The sequence below is a fragment of the Rhinolophus ferrumequinum genome, chromosome 3, assembly GCF_004115265.2.
Source record: "Rhinolophus ferrumequinum isolate MPI-CBG mRhiFer1 chromosome 3, mRhiFer1_v1.p, whole genome shotgun sequence".
Taxonomy (NCBI): Eukaryota; Metazoa; Chordata; class Mammalia; order Chiroptera; family Rhinolophidae; genus Rhinolophus; species Rhinolophus ferrumequinum.
The window spans coordinates 51,259,582-51,275,301 of record NC_046286.1 but is presented as its reverse complement, the minus strand read 5'-3'; the positions used below and the strand labels follow the sequence as shown (position 1 = coordinate 51,275,301).

Here is a 15,720-nt window from a genome sequence, read left to right as displayed (position 1 = left end):
CTGCCCCAGCTCATGGGAGAAGTACAATTCCATGCCCCAGTGATGTGGGGTTTTGCCATGTTATTTGTTTTAGGAAATGGAATGTGGACAGATGTAACAAGTGCCACCTCTTATCAGAAGATGTTAGAAGTATTGCAAGTTTCCATCAGTCACCTTGAACTTCTGCCTTCTGCCATTACAGTATGTTGTGTAGTAGTTGATCTTTCAGCCTGGCTCCTGCAATAAGAAAACACTTGGAGAAGAGCCGAGTACAGTAGGAACCAGTGTCAGCCAACAAAATCTAACAAAGCCCAGCCAAGCTGAAGCCATCGCTCAGCATTTGTGTAACATGGTGAGAACTAAATGATGTTGTAAGCCTTTGAGATTTTAGGATTGTCTCATGCTGAAGGAACAGTTGCTTAATATTCTTCTATAAAACAACATTCAGAAGGTTCCAATGGATCCATACTTAGTATATATGGATCATTGAAAACCACAGTGTATTCTCAAGTACATGGTGTTTTAACCCTAATGAGGAGAGTATAAAACGTATATTTACAGAATGATTTTCATGTTTTCAGCTCATTTTATGTTATGTAGAATTATGATAGTTTATAACACAGTGCTCTTTTGCGTTCAAGAACTATTTTATCTCACCAATAAAGGGCAAAAGTGACGGATATATGTTGCCAATAGAGTAAAAGGCACCTTACGTTCCAGAAAATTAATGTATTACTGTGACAACTTTGTTCTCTATTAAAAATGAATCATCCTTGAATCATAATCTCTTTGCTTTGGAGGTTAGTATCTCACCCTTAATATTAATTTAACTTTGTAGAAATATGACTAGAAATTGAATAGCACAAAACTAATGAGAAACAAATTAATTCAGAAAAGATTTATAATTTATAATGAACCGTACCGAACACCAAATGTGTTCAGCTCAATAAAGATGGATGTGAAGTCCAAAAAATTATAATCAAAGATAGTTCATTCTATAAAAATAAAGAATATATAGGAGAATACTGATTAAAAGAGAAAATTAAAAGCTCCATAAATTGTACATATAGCTTATTTGACATGATAAAGTGCAAGGACAATAAAATAAAGTGCAATTCAGGGGTCCAGAAACAGCCATGTGTCTGTCCTGCTGACCTCCACCAACCCCTAGCCTGAAAATCAGATTTTTTTTTTTAAGAAATTTTTTATTTTTTATTTATTTTATTTTTTTATTGGGGAATATTGGGGAACAGTATGCCTCTCCAGGGCCCATCAGCTCCAAGTCGTTGTCCTTCAGTCTAGTTGTGGAGGGCACAGCTCAACTCCAAGTCCTGCTGTCATTTTCAATCTTTAGTTGCAGGAGGCACAGCCCACTATCCCACGTAGGAATTGAACCGGCAACCTTGTTGTTGAGAGATGGAGCTCTAACCAACTGAGCCATTCGGCCGCCCCCCTGAAAATCAGATTTGATAGTTATAATATGGCCAGGTATATTTAATTGCCATTAAATACACATATTACATGCCTCATTTTTCAGGGTAAGCTTTTCAGATCAGTCTGTTCACAGCTTTGGACATGAAGAGATGACGTATAGGACACACCGTTTTCAGGTGGGATCATTGTGACATGTGCTGAATGCCTGACAGTAGCCCAGGGAGAGAGTAGGCTGTGACCTAAGAGGAAGGGGAGCAATATAAACAAACTTTTATATTTTTAGGCATGTGTCTTGGCACAAATACTCAAGACACATAATCTCTTTGATTGCTGAGATGTTGTGTTACAACTTTTTGAGTAGGTATGCACTCTGAAAAAAAAGCCGGAAGTGAGAAGTTTGTGTTCTGAACGTGGCGCACTATCTCAGCCGGACACTGAATTGAGAGAACGTCTCATCTGGGTCTCTGGCAGGAGGCCTGAGATACCTCTTGGGAAGTAAATCACTCTTAAATGGAGAGTATCAAGCCACATACATTATTTCAAAGAATCTGACCCACTGTTAAGGGACAGGTGTACTAACAGTGAGTATTGGGCGCTGATCACTTGCCCTTTCCTGGGAATGCACTCTGACTTTAGAAGCAGGCAGCAGTTGCCATATGAAAGGTTACATGTGATGTCAATGACCACATTTCTCAGTATATGAACAAAAAGATTGGGTAAAAGTGGAGGAAGGAGAGTCAGGGAGAAAATAAAAAGAGGACTGTAGAGTAGAGTAAAGACCAGAAAAGGAGCAGTAATCCCAAGAGGACTGGGACCTTGCCTCCAGAATCTGTAATACCCAGAATTATAAGAAATTCCATTTTTGTACTTAAGAAATCCAGAATCAATTTCTGTTGCAAAAGTAGTACAATGAGGACAGTGTTAAATGTAACACATTTTCTGACACTTTAGATGTTCCTCCAGTCTCATTAATTCATGTCTCCAATAAATACAAACGAAACACCTAGCATTTTCTGAATGTTGTACTTAGCACTGGTGATAGAGTGGTGCACAAATAGGTACAGTCTTTATTTTTATGGTATTCCAATCTAGTGAGGCAGACAACCATTTAAGAAATAATTATGCCAATGAATAAATAATTACAAATAATAAAATATTTGGTAAAATAACAGGTATCTGGAACATTTATAATGTCTACTATATTAAAGCTTATATGAATATGTGATATGATATTAAATTAAGACTGGAGTGATGAGTATAAAATGGCCAGGAAAAGAGTAGGAATAAGAGCATTGTAAGTAAAGAGAACATTTTGAGTAAAGATTCTGAAGTGGCTGTGAGTGAGATACTTAGCCTGTGGAAGGCAGTATGCCTGGAACATCATAATCAAGGGTAAAAGCAGTGTGAGATCCAGTGGAATATAGTCAATAATACTGTATTGTATATGTGAAATTTGCTAAGATAGTAGATCTTAAAAGTCCTTATCACAAGAAAAAAAAATTGTAACTGTGAGGTGATGGTTGTTAACTAGATTTACTGTGATGAACATTTTACAATATATACAAATATTGAATCATTATGTTGTACACCTGAAACTAACACAATGTTATATGTCACTAATACCTCAAAAAAAGAAAGATGTAGTCAAGGGTCATGTTATGCAAAATAAAAATCACCAAATGAAAATTCTATTTTAAGTTTGATATTAAATCACAAATAGACTTGAGTCTAACAAACACTGAGTAAGCTATTTCTCTGTAAAACATTAGAAGCTTAAATGAATGCTGATACGTAATTCTGGGAGTAGGTACAGCAGCCTAGATCAGCAGGAGATAATTTAGAATGGTGAAGAAACAGAAGAGGATACCGTAGTAAACAGATATGTATCCAGGCAATGGCTGACCCAAGAGCCTCTGGGCATACAGTTATTATGATTTTTGGCAGCGCTGGGCTTTTGGTGCAGTGATCTGTGGTTTTTATAGTCCTATTCTCATGACTTAGGCACCAGTTAGTTGTTGCTGTGGCCCAGCAGGGAGTCCTGAGTTTCAGAACCTCTGATAGTGCTTCATGAGCCCTGTGAAACCGCTTCATCTGGGAACTCCCAGAACGATTCGAAGACTTCTGAGTGTATTGGTATTCTGCAGAGTGGGTGCATATGGTGCAGAGGAATACTATTTTATAATTTTTAAGTTGAGCTACTTTTGTTTACAAGAAGGAGAGAATGATGATATATAGGAATATTTTTGAATTAACATTAGTGTATTAAAAATTCTCCCACAAATATGTTTAACTACTCTTAGTAATAAATTATTGCCAACATGTTACTTATCACAAAATATCTGAATGCTTGAGATGGTGTCCAGAACCAAGAGAGAACTAACTCTCCATCATTCATGTTTGACTCTCAATGCCTTATAGAGTGCCTTATAGAGTGCCTTATAGAGTGCATGTAAAAGGCTTAACAAATGTTTTAAGTAGATTCATTAGGATTCTCTTTTTTTTTTTCCTTAGGATTCTGTTTGATTCTTTTTTTTCACGTCATTGAAAAATAAACTAAACTGACTTAATCAAAAAAGGAAAACTTGTTGGCTTCCAAAATTCTAGGAGTAGCATTGACTTCAGACAAAACTCAATCTGGCTACTCAAATAATATTCTCTCTCTCTCTCTCTCTCTCTCTCTCTCTCTCTCTCTCTCTCTCTCTCTCTCTCTCTCTCTCCATCTCTTATTGGTTCTTTTATTCATGTAGTGGCATAACAGCCAGAGGGCTCTGATTTCTCCCACGTACTCACCACTTAATAATTCTAAGCTTGAGAAATGGAGAACTGGCAGACCTTGGTCATTTATCCTCTACGAGTACAAGTCAGAGAGTTAGACAATGACCAGGAATAAACAAAATTTCCATGGAATATGTGTAGATCCCATAATGTATTTTACACAGACCAAAAATATTGTCCTGACATTGAAATTAACAACAAAATTTATTTGTGTTTTATCCTAAGTTCATAAAGTTCATTATCTTGGATTCATAAAGTAAATAAAGAGTTTTTCTTTTTTTTAATTGTCTACATTAATGCTAGTTCTGCATAAAAAAACCTAAAAACCCTAAGAAAGAACTATTGAAAGCAATGAGCTAGGCATTGGGAACATATCAAAAATATAAATTATTAAATACATTGTAGATTTTGTATTTTAAATAGTCAGAATTATGACATTGAGGACTTGGGAGAAAATTATTACAGGGATCTTTAATTCCTTTAAGGAATTTATAATCTATTATTTGGATTTCAAGAAGTTTATAAGATATTAATATTACAGATTTAGTGAAGAGCGACTCAAATAATTAAAATAGTAGTAGTGAGAGAACGAGATTATTTTATCTCCTTTATTAATGCATTTGATTTTTCTTATTTTTCATAAAGCATATTAAAAATGGAAGAGGAAAAAAAAGATTTGTAGTCATATACTAAATTCAAGAAAGTAGTGTAATTGCCGATCCATCCTATTCTTAATAGTGACATATGGCCTTCTCAAAGATTATGAACTTTAGGAATTTTAATAACATTAAAGTTTCAAATATAAATGACTATCAAGAGTTTGGTCTCAGTTGAAGGAATCCAATCTTCAAGATTATATTTATAAGATCTATCTTTACAACATTTATAGTATAACTTTTCCCATAAACTATTAACCTAAGTTTGTGGTATATTTTATTGTTCATTCTCCAAGGTGAGTTTTTATTCCAAATGCATGTATCACATATCAATACATGAATAATCATTAGTATACTTCAAGCAATTGTCAGAGTAAATGGGGTCAAAGAATAATCCATCACCTTCGTCAGTAATTATTACTAAATCGATTTTTAATGATAAAACAAAACTTCTGTTTTACACTGTCAATATTCTTTTTCTAGTCTTTGGGATCTCATACATGAAAACAACTTATCTAAGCTTCTTTCTCTACTATTGATTGCTTACTTGTTTATACCAGAGTTATACTAAGAATTTTAATGGACAGAAATATTATATACTATGTCAATTATTATAGTTGTAAGGATGGCCTATAGATTTGCAGAATTCCTAAGTGACTTCAATCTTTAAAATGTGCTAACCTCATCCTTAACCACTGAGAATGTCACATGCAGATTTTGCATTCAGGAACTCGGTTACCCCTGCTTCTCTCTTCAAGCCATTGGTAGTTCTAATTTTCCTGGAATTTTGGTGCATACGTGAACTTCTATGCCTTCAAAGAGACAACCTGGCTGCTTAGCACTACCTGAGCAGCTCACTCCCATCTCTCACATTCAACACACACCAACTCATGGGAATAGATGAAAACATTTTTTTCAGTTTCATCTAACCTGATATGCTATCGTTCCCCTACTCTTCCCCAGTCCTATGTCACTGCTACTTATAATTTACTTTCTAATTTCTTCAACTCCCCATGTCATAGATCAGCTGCTACTTGTTTAGCCTGTTCTCAAGTTTTATCTACACATTCTTAGTCTTCCAGTTACCAACGGTAAAGGACTTTAATGCTTTCTACTAGTAGCTACTGTATTGTTGCTTTCTTTCTTTAATACCTCATTCATCATAAAGTAATTTTCTTCCCCTCTTTTCAATCAGTCTTGCAAGCCTCTATTTTCGGTGTTCTGATTCTTTCATCCACCCTGTGGACATTTTAAGTTTTGGTTTATGACGAACTGATGAATCAAATAGCAGAATAACATTTGGTGTCTGTATAATAACCGTATATATAAGAATTCATGAAGTGAACTGGATTTTAGCCATATTGCCGTGTAAGATCCGCAAATGTGAGTCCTTCTTAGCACCTTCTTCAGCTGGACAGTTAGATTTTCAAATCTGAGTTTTTTGTAAGGAATGTGAAGATTCTGAGAATGATGGGAATACTTGACTGATAATAATACATTATATTTGAGACATTTGAGACAAAATTAACATGAATCATATGAGGTCTGAAAATTACGTTTGCAAACTTGTTGCAACGATGTTGCTAACCTTGAGAACTGAAATATCTTTCTGTCATAAAACTATGCTTGATTTGTAAAATATTGCTCTTGCTAATGCAAGAATGTGGATTGATGTACTATAGAAGGGTTTTTAATATGAGTTGACAAAAGTCTGACACAGGGACATTGTGAAGATTATCTTCATATTACATATCTCGCTACCTATTGAACATACATTTTTTTTTTCTGTATAAAATAAGACTATTTTTAAGACTATATTGCAAATTTGTTGATTTGGGAGAAATATAATATCACTTGTATCCAAAACCAGGTGCTGACCTCATAGAACACTTGGAGAGTTGAGATTTAATAAACAGATTCTTGAAGAGACAGGAGATTGAAGAAACACTACCTTGACACACTGTCAGCAACATGGAAAATAAAATCTAATCTCAAACTTCTAGGGTTTTAGGTTGAAATGTAAGGAGTTCGCCACAACCAAAACAAAATAAACACAATCAAACAGAATTTTCAAGTGACAGCCGTTACTGATTTTAGCTTATCTTGATCACATGGTGTCTCTTCATTTGCACCAGGTTAGTACGCTTTGCATAGGTGTGCTGGCATGACATATGCTCACCAGGTTGCATAGCATATATTTCATTTTTTTGAATTTCAATCTGACAGTAATCCTGTCAGTAAGGAACTGAAAAATATCCAGACTGTTAGACTGTCTCTCATTTGTAGGAAGAATAAATGTCAACATAAAAACTGCTAATGTTACTTGAGCACTTACTATACCCTAATACATTCGTATCAGTTCTCTTATTTTATCCTCATCTCCATTCTATAATTCAGGTAATTTGACCTCACATGAAAAACCTGAGGTTTTCTGCTATATGAGGTTGCATTTTCGCTCCTGTGCCACGCTTGTACTGAGTGCTAAAACCAGAATTCTGACCTACGTGTTTGGCTCTAAAGACTGTGCTTAACCCGCCCCCAACACACACACTCACCACTTCTGCTGCATTATCATAAAATGTTTTCCTGATCATCAGAATACAATGCAGGACTCTTATTACTTCAATTTTTTTCTGAATTCTTTTCTGTTGGCATCCAAAGGGAAAAACTGAGTTTGTAAAGATTAGGGAAAGCTTTTAAATAACGAGTTGTTGTTTTTTCTTTCTTTCTTTCTTCAGTATCTTGACACTATAACTAGCCCAGTGATATCTGAAATGACTTTCCTTATCTCCAGAGAACTCAGAGTCCCAGCAGTAGTAATTCCTTTAATACTGTAGCTTCCTTAATGTAGCAAATATGTCTAGCTGTCTCTGAATTATTTATATTTCCTCTTAATAAACATATTGAAGCACCTTGACTGGCTTTCTGGCCAAATTTGACATTTTATTGACTAAAAAAACAGTTGAGGAGTTTGGATCGCCACATGCTCGGTTATTTCTCTATTTCTCTCAAAACCCACTTCAAAATAATGAGGACTGATTGCCCTTCACTCTTCCCTTTTCAGATCACCGCTTTGTCTTTCTACACATGTGATGCTTTACCAGGTAAGGCCTTTACCAGTTTTGAGCATCACTGCCTGTTTGCAATCAATTTGAGTTTCTAAACCATCTAACTCCTTTTCAGAGTCTGAGTTTTAGTAAATATTTTATTAAAGCTATTAAGTTCCATGATTTTGTCAATGCATCTATCATCTAATTTTAATTTAGTTTATTTATTTATTTTTTTGATTCTGAATTATTCTTTTTAAAAGGTGCTTTTGGAAGCAAAGAGATATACTTTAGAATTATTAACTGTCATTAAATTATGCACTCATCTGTAAGGTTTTCTCTGCAGAGCATTACATGTCTGAATGAAAACATAAAGAAGAATGAATTTGTTATCATTTTGAATATTTAAATTTCTTTGCTTTGAATTTAAGTTCATGGTGACATGCCATTGCAAACTTACAAGATATTTGATGTTTGTGAGCTTGTTCTTTCTATAAGGGAATGTGTCATTTACATTAAATCTCGAAGTGAATGTGATTCTAAGAAAATCTTGTAGGAGTAAATTCTGGTTGTTTCCTAAAAATTGATAGAAACATTTCCATACTATGAGATATTTAGTGTTTGTAAGCTATCTTCTCCTTTCAACTGCAAAAATAGGCATCAATTTGATTTTTAAAAGTACTTAGATATATGGGATTACAATGAAAAACTATATTGAAAAAGAAGCCGTCTTTGTGAGACATTGCAATTTAATGTTGCAGAGAGACTATGCCATGAAATATTTATCATGAAAATTTTATCATGATTTATCATGATAAAAGGGGATTTATCATGAAAAAAGTTAAAAATACCACTAAATAAGTACCTATTAGAATGGCTAAAAATTATATAGAGAGAGCACTTGGAACTCTCATACATTGTTAGTAGGAATGCAAAATGGTACAGTCACTTGGAAAAGAGGTTTCAAGATTTTTATAAAGTGAAATTTACACTTACTTCATGACCCAGCAGCCTACCTCTGAGTATTTAGAGTAATAAAAACTTACAGTCACCCAAAACCTATACATGAATGCTTACAGTAGCTTGATTTATGTTGCCAAAAACCTGGAAGCAACCCAAATGTTCTCCAACAAATGAATGGAAGAGCGAAAATAGGAAAAATCATCCTTCTTTGTCATCAGGTTTGGGAAGACACAGGGGCCCACAGGGCTTTTCCTGAGAATCAGCCTCTTTCCACACCTGTGACTCATCAGGGATGTCTTTGGCAGTTCCCGACCTCAGTTGCAGTAGTAACATTATGATTCTCTGCAAGCTAGCAGTGTATCTGAGAACTAGGCATTCCAATAATTTTGTAAGTATATAATTTACTAAATTAAAGTTCATCCTGTTTGAAATATCTAGTGCTTTCTGTGTTACTAAATGCTGCTCTGATGCAATAATACATTATTTCCATTTTACAAATGTAGATTCGGAGGCAATGGAAGTTTCAAAGTAGAGACAAAGACATAGTAGGACTGTGAAGTCAGTGTCCATATTCAGTCCCTATCTCCAGAATTTCTGCTGCTTTCTGCACAGGAGCCCTGCTTCCTGAAAAGGTCATTAACCACTGCCCTTTGTGCACCACAATATGAGTATTGGGTGGGAATATACCCATAAAAAAGGAAGATGCTCATTTACCTCTAGACAAATGGTACCAGATAGTACTATGGACATAAATTATAAAGATGGCCTGTTTTCAAGATCTATATGAGCAGAGTGGCTCATGTAACGTTGAACGGGATCACAAATTATTTCTTGCTCAAAACAAAGACATCAATAAGGATAATTTAGAAAAGATGACAACCAAAAGCAATTGTAACTACCTTGATAATATCACAGAGGACTTGGGAACAAATGGTGCTTTAGGTGATTTTGTGGAAGTTAAGAAGTAAACAGCTTACCAGCTATGCAACAGGGGATCTACTTGGAGTTGGGAACCACAATGGGCAAATAGGATAGAAAAAAGTTCAGCTGAGGCACTGATAAAAGGGACAATAGGGACATTTGCCAAACGCAACACACACAATGGAGTGCTGAGGAAACCAGGGTGTGCAGAAGTAAATGGTCTGCCAAGTCTCATAAACCACTTTAATAATGACATAAAACTGAAGTGACAGACTATATGAATAGGTTTTGCAAATTAAGTTCAAAGGAAACTTTAGTTTCTATATGCATTTTACATAATTAATGTGTTTTAGTTTTCTGCTAAATAAACATGTCAATATCATCTGGTGAGAAAAATGCTTGTCCCTTATTTAGGTTTTCTCATAAATATACAACCTGGGAATTCCTTTTAAAAAAGAATATGCTTGAAATGGTATAAAGCTAAGGAGAAATGTATATTTTCCAGTATGATCTTTTGAAATCATATTATATCCTGTTAGGCAAGAAACTTGAATTAAAAACATAAATTATTAAACTCAGGTTTAGATTTTAGTGGCACTCAACATTAGTGATTTTTTTAATCTATGTATTTTTGTTCCTACATCTACTTTGATTAAGGTGAGTTTAATTCTATTGTATAAAAAGGAAAATAAAGTGCTGCAGATTTTAGGTTTCTAATCTGCTTCTATAAAGATAGTATGAACAACATAAAAATTCTAAATTTTTTGTTCTCATTTTATATTTGTATTTCTCATAAGAACCTAAAATTAAGTTCACTTTTTCATATACTCATTGGTTGAACATTTAGCAATAGAAATATTTTTAAAATTTTTTATACTCAATACTTACTAAATATCTGTTTTATTCAGCCCTTCAATATGAAGATTTGAGGAAATAAATGGAAATATACAAATAACAATTTGAAATAACCCTATTATATGTTCATAGTAAATATTTTATTTTGTTTTTACTTTACAACAGATGCTGGAAAATTCAATCTAATATCTGTTTTTGAAATATGCTTATAGGCTGTTTTCCATCTTTTAAACCATATGGCTTTGTCTGTAAATCTAGTTATTTTTGGTAAAAAATATGCAATATAAACAGCATAGTTTACATGCACTGACATTTAAGGCTGTAAGCATACAAATTCTATGTGTTTATATATTTATTCATAAATCTCCTGATTGATAAGTCTATTGATAGATAAAAATACCTACAACAGATAAAATAACATTCTTTTAAAAATGAATATTTGATTTTACAGAATACAATTTAGAGGATACAATGTGAATGGTACCTCCATCTCTGAGCTCAGTAATAAAATTGGAAATGAGTTAGAGAATGAGAAGTCAAACAAAGCAAAATAATCTCCTATGTTTAGAAATTAAAAATCGTATTTATAAGAAATTCAGTAGTCAAAAAAAGTGAAGTGGAAATTAGGATATACTTAAAACTGAACAGCAATGGATATGATGTATATTAAAACTTGCAAGATTAAATAATAGTTTGGTGGAAATTTTATACCTTTAAACACAGCTTTTAAAATAAAAATTTTTGAAAGATTGAAAAATTTTGACATGATCATTCAACACATAAATTTAAGAAAGATAGAAAACATAAAAGTAGAAGTAAATACTGATGAGGCAAAATTTAAAAAAATTAAAAAATAGCGAAGTTCTTTGAAAAAACTAATCAAATAAATTTTTGGTAAATTGAGCAAAACGACAGAAATAAATAAGAAAAAAATGCACGGATAACCATAACAGCTTGTGTGAATTAACTCATTTAATCTGCACAAACCAAACGGAGTAGAAAATATTACTATGCTCCATTTACAGTTGCCCAAGGTCACAGGATTGACCAAGCTCTAACAATGGCTCAGGAATTGACTTCAGGCAATGTGTCTTGTGTCTCTAGTGCCTTTTTGCTTAACTGTTATGTTGCACTTCATCACTAAATAGACAGCATTTGCTTCCAGAAACTTTTATAAGTCAATAGTAGTATGAAACAATTCATGCCAATGGATTTGAAATTTTGAATACAATGGAATACTGACTAGTGAATATATCTTGCCTAATTCCGACTTTCATGAGGAGAGTTGTTTCTAAACATTTGTGATTTAGGTTTTTCTCTCTCACATTCATTCACTTCTTAGGTAAGGAGGGATGATTTGATCGATAAATCTGGACAGAATAAATGACACATTGTAAACTCAGTTCCTCCCAGTGCCTCTTGGGATCTGGCCCGCCAAGAAAGCACGGTGCGCCCTCCTCTTGGCCACGTGGGGGCCCTGTAGGGGCTGCCCTCTGTGCTCAGCAGGGACAGCCTGAGTGGATATGCTGACCTCATTCTGGCTTTCAATATTAGGAAGCGCATGTCAGTTCACTCCTTAGTTTAATCTTCAAAATCACTGTCATCAGCAGTAATAAAGGTGATTGTCAGATTTCCATCTGCACTTGTCTCTTGTTTTATCTTTTAATTTCTTAAGAATATGAGGGAGTAGAGTAGGAAACAGGAATGATATGTATTATACTCAAATATCAGTATCTGGTGCTTAAGGCGATAGCAGGAAGTGGAGTTTGCAGAGGAGAGGTAACATGTAGACATGAGGTTTCCGGCAGTCAGAACATTTGGCTTTAAGCTCTGGGGACACTGTTCTAGTATAAGCCTTTTGACCTTGTCAGTTTGTTGCAGCCTATGTTGTAGAGTGTAACTGCTTTACCACGTGTGTGGGTGGATTTAACATCAAGCTTTAGGTCTTAAGGGATTTTCACCTTGGGTCATTCCGCTTAAGGCAGATGGTAAATTACAATAAGGAACTAGATAAGTACTCTTCTTTCCTAACCTCTTCTTTTTCTAATGAGCCAAACAAACACGGCTCAGGATGTGTGTTCTGCTGCCTTCTGCTGTGAAAAGGAACCTGCTCTTGAAAGAGTCGGATGCTTTTCCCATCACCTCCTGTAACTGAGAGATAAGTATTTAACTTTGGCAGTCAGAATTAGAAAGCCTATACCCGCACTTATAAAGTACATCTTGTAACCTAAATTTTGTCAATAAAATAAAAAGTGATATTTTGATCTCTCAATTCTCTATTCATTTATTTGATGCATCCATTTGTTCAGAACTCAGGTATGGAGAGAACTGATATATACTGGTGACTCTGAACTCCAAAATCTGGTAAATTCTCCAAAAAAGCTAAATATTTAAGACATGGTCAAGGAGTGAAACTGGGGGTTCCTAACAATATATGGAAACTGAAGCTTCTGGGAGGCCCAGAGTAGGAGACTTTAGGCTTTGGTGATACCTTTCTTAACATAGGACATGTGGAATTTCCATCTTGGTGAGTCTGTAGTATATGGGAGCTATGTCCTCACCTGGATTTATATACCTGTAGCCCTCAGCAAAGACACGGGCCTCACACAAGTGCGAGCTGTTTAGCTATGCTCAGGCATCAGGGAATAGGTGCTAGCGCTTGACACTGGGACACAGCTTTTCCCCAAGCAGACAGAACTGTACTGAGCACTACCGTATAAAAGAAAGATCATCTATTGGATTTCGTAAAAGCTTGCTTGGAGACAAAAAGAGTCTCAGATGAAAATTCTTTCCTGTTTTACTATGTGACTTAGTCACTTCTGCAAGAAATCTATTAGTGTCAGATGTCAGCAAGCATTATAGATTAGCTGTCCCAAATCCTTCTATTTGATTTTTTTTTTATGAACTGTCTTCAGAGTCTGATTCATGTATTTTGTCCACAGCCTCAAGTGTCACTTGCCACCACAAGACATTAAGTTGGTTTTGAATTTGTTAAATTATGAAAGCCCTGAGCACTTCAGAAATCCAAACTATAGTTATACTCATAAAAGAAGTGTAGATTTTATTAACCAAAAAATGAAAAGGAATGGGGCTCCTTATAGTGAAGAAAGTAGATAACTTATAAACACAATTAATTATCATAAACCCTAGATAAAAGAAACAATTAACAAGGCCTATACATGAAATGATCTGCCTCCTAGAATCAAATTTACCCAGGAAATCAAGGAGAAACTGAGTGGGTTTGAAAAACATGCTTGCCACCACCACAGGAACAGTGGAAGAATAAAAACAAGATAAAGGTAGACTAATTAAACTGGAGAAAGACAGATTTCTTTAGATAAGAGTCTGATAAGATAAAGTTGGGAAAATGAAATCTTGAAGTACAATGTAGACTGACATGAAAAGGAAAATGAAATATACCCAGATTTAATTTCGCTAAATGAATTTTTGTGTGGTGATGGTTTAGTTGTTATTAGTTCAGAAATCACTCTTGATGCCCAATGAAATCTGAAGGAGAAAGATGTGTAGTCTCAGACAATGGATTGAGATGATTCCTCTAGAAGACTATGACAGTCCATACTAAAACATATAGAAACTATCACTTAAAAATAAGGACAGATAAATGATATGGTTACATACAATTTGAACAAATTTGAGAAAAGCTCAGGAAGGTCAAAATAATGTGTTGGAAGAAGTACTGGAAGAATTTCAAAGTGTCATAGATACTTTGGGACTAATGCTATTATTTGGGCTTATGCTCAAAAAAACTATCCTCTTTGATCCTTGGACTATTAGGTTGGTGCAAAAGTAATTTCAATTTACAAGGTTGAAAATAATTGCAAAAACTGCGATTACTTTTGCACCAACTTTATAGAAAGAAGATATAGCAAAACTGGATCATATGAAAAGGTGAACTGAAGTTCAACAGTAGGGCAAGACCTATCTGGGTGAGATGTTGGCTTGATGAGAACACATCTATTGAGTGCATTTATTCATACTTAGGAAAGTATAGATGACCAATATTTGAACAATGAATGCTTCGCCTCTCCCTGAACTCAATGACTTCGTATCTCTCACTCTTAGGAACCAGTAAGACAAAATCTAGAGATGCATGAAAAAGTAAACATCTAGGTAAGACAGCAAAGGGGAAACGTGGAAAGAGTTCATATTCAGCAAACAGTACTTGCCCTACCAGTATTAGATAAAGAAACATTTAAGAAGCAGATATGGTAGTGGGAGAACATTGGCGAACACTTTCATTAGAAGCATGTCTCAAAACCACAGAAAAAGATATGGCAGAAATGCGAAGCCTAGGGGATTTGAAAGCTGAGGTAGTACAATGTCTTCAGGAGAACACAGTTGTGTAATCCTTTGTACCTTCTATGCTTTTGGAGCACTGGCTTCAGAAGCATCAAATGCTGTTTTATTTCTGCTAAAAGTGACCATCCTGCTGGGAAATTTGGGGATGAAAGGGAATCCATATCTATGTTGTAGGACAAGCACAGCAAGAGGCATTATCAATGAAGTAGTGAAAACACCTTTGTCACTAGCTTCTTAGATGCCACACTCCAGTGATCAAAAGTTTTGACTATGATATGTGGGAAAGAAAGACATGTCAAGTAAAGCTTGGTGATGGGAAATGCCAATAAGGCAAATTTCTAAACATTACAGAAAAGTAATACTTCAATTATCAGGGACACAAAGCATATGTTGCTTTGCCTTGCAAATAAGGTGAAAAATCCACTTGTTACATTTCTCCCATCTGAATTTAATATATTAATGAGTGGTCTCTGGAAGTTACATAGACTCTGAGAACCGATTGAAGCTGAAACTCAAGTAAAACTCCCTTCCCTTAGACACTGTTAAGTTACTGCTATCACCGTAGGAAATCAATGCTAAGTACTGGTTTCCATGAACATACTTTTGCTGGAATAATTGCTTTAAGGGACACACTGTTTTCTAAACTTGGTGATAGTGGTTTCAATGCTGTGAGAATCTTGTGTGTCTATAAACACTTTGGTATCTCCAAATAACTCTATATGTAAAATAATCATTCCTTTCCATGAAACGCTTCCTGATGACCCATTCCA

The 15,720-nt window shown here is 34.8% G+C and overlaps 1 long non-coding RNA gene across 1 annotated transcript in view; it reads left to right on the top strand.

The window, feature by feature from the left end:
- Window positions 1–7,906: 7,906 nt before the first annotated feature.
- The window catches only part of LOC117020377 (uncharacterized), a 61,542-nt gene continuing 53,728 nt past the window's right edge, over window positions 7,907–15,720 (top strand). The window contains exon 1 of the long non-coding RNA XR_004422683.1: window positions 7,907–7,948. This is a non-coding gene — a long non-coding RNA (uncharacterized LOC117020377). The remainder of the gene's footprint in view (window positions 7,949–15,720) is intronic.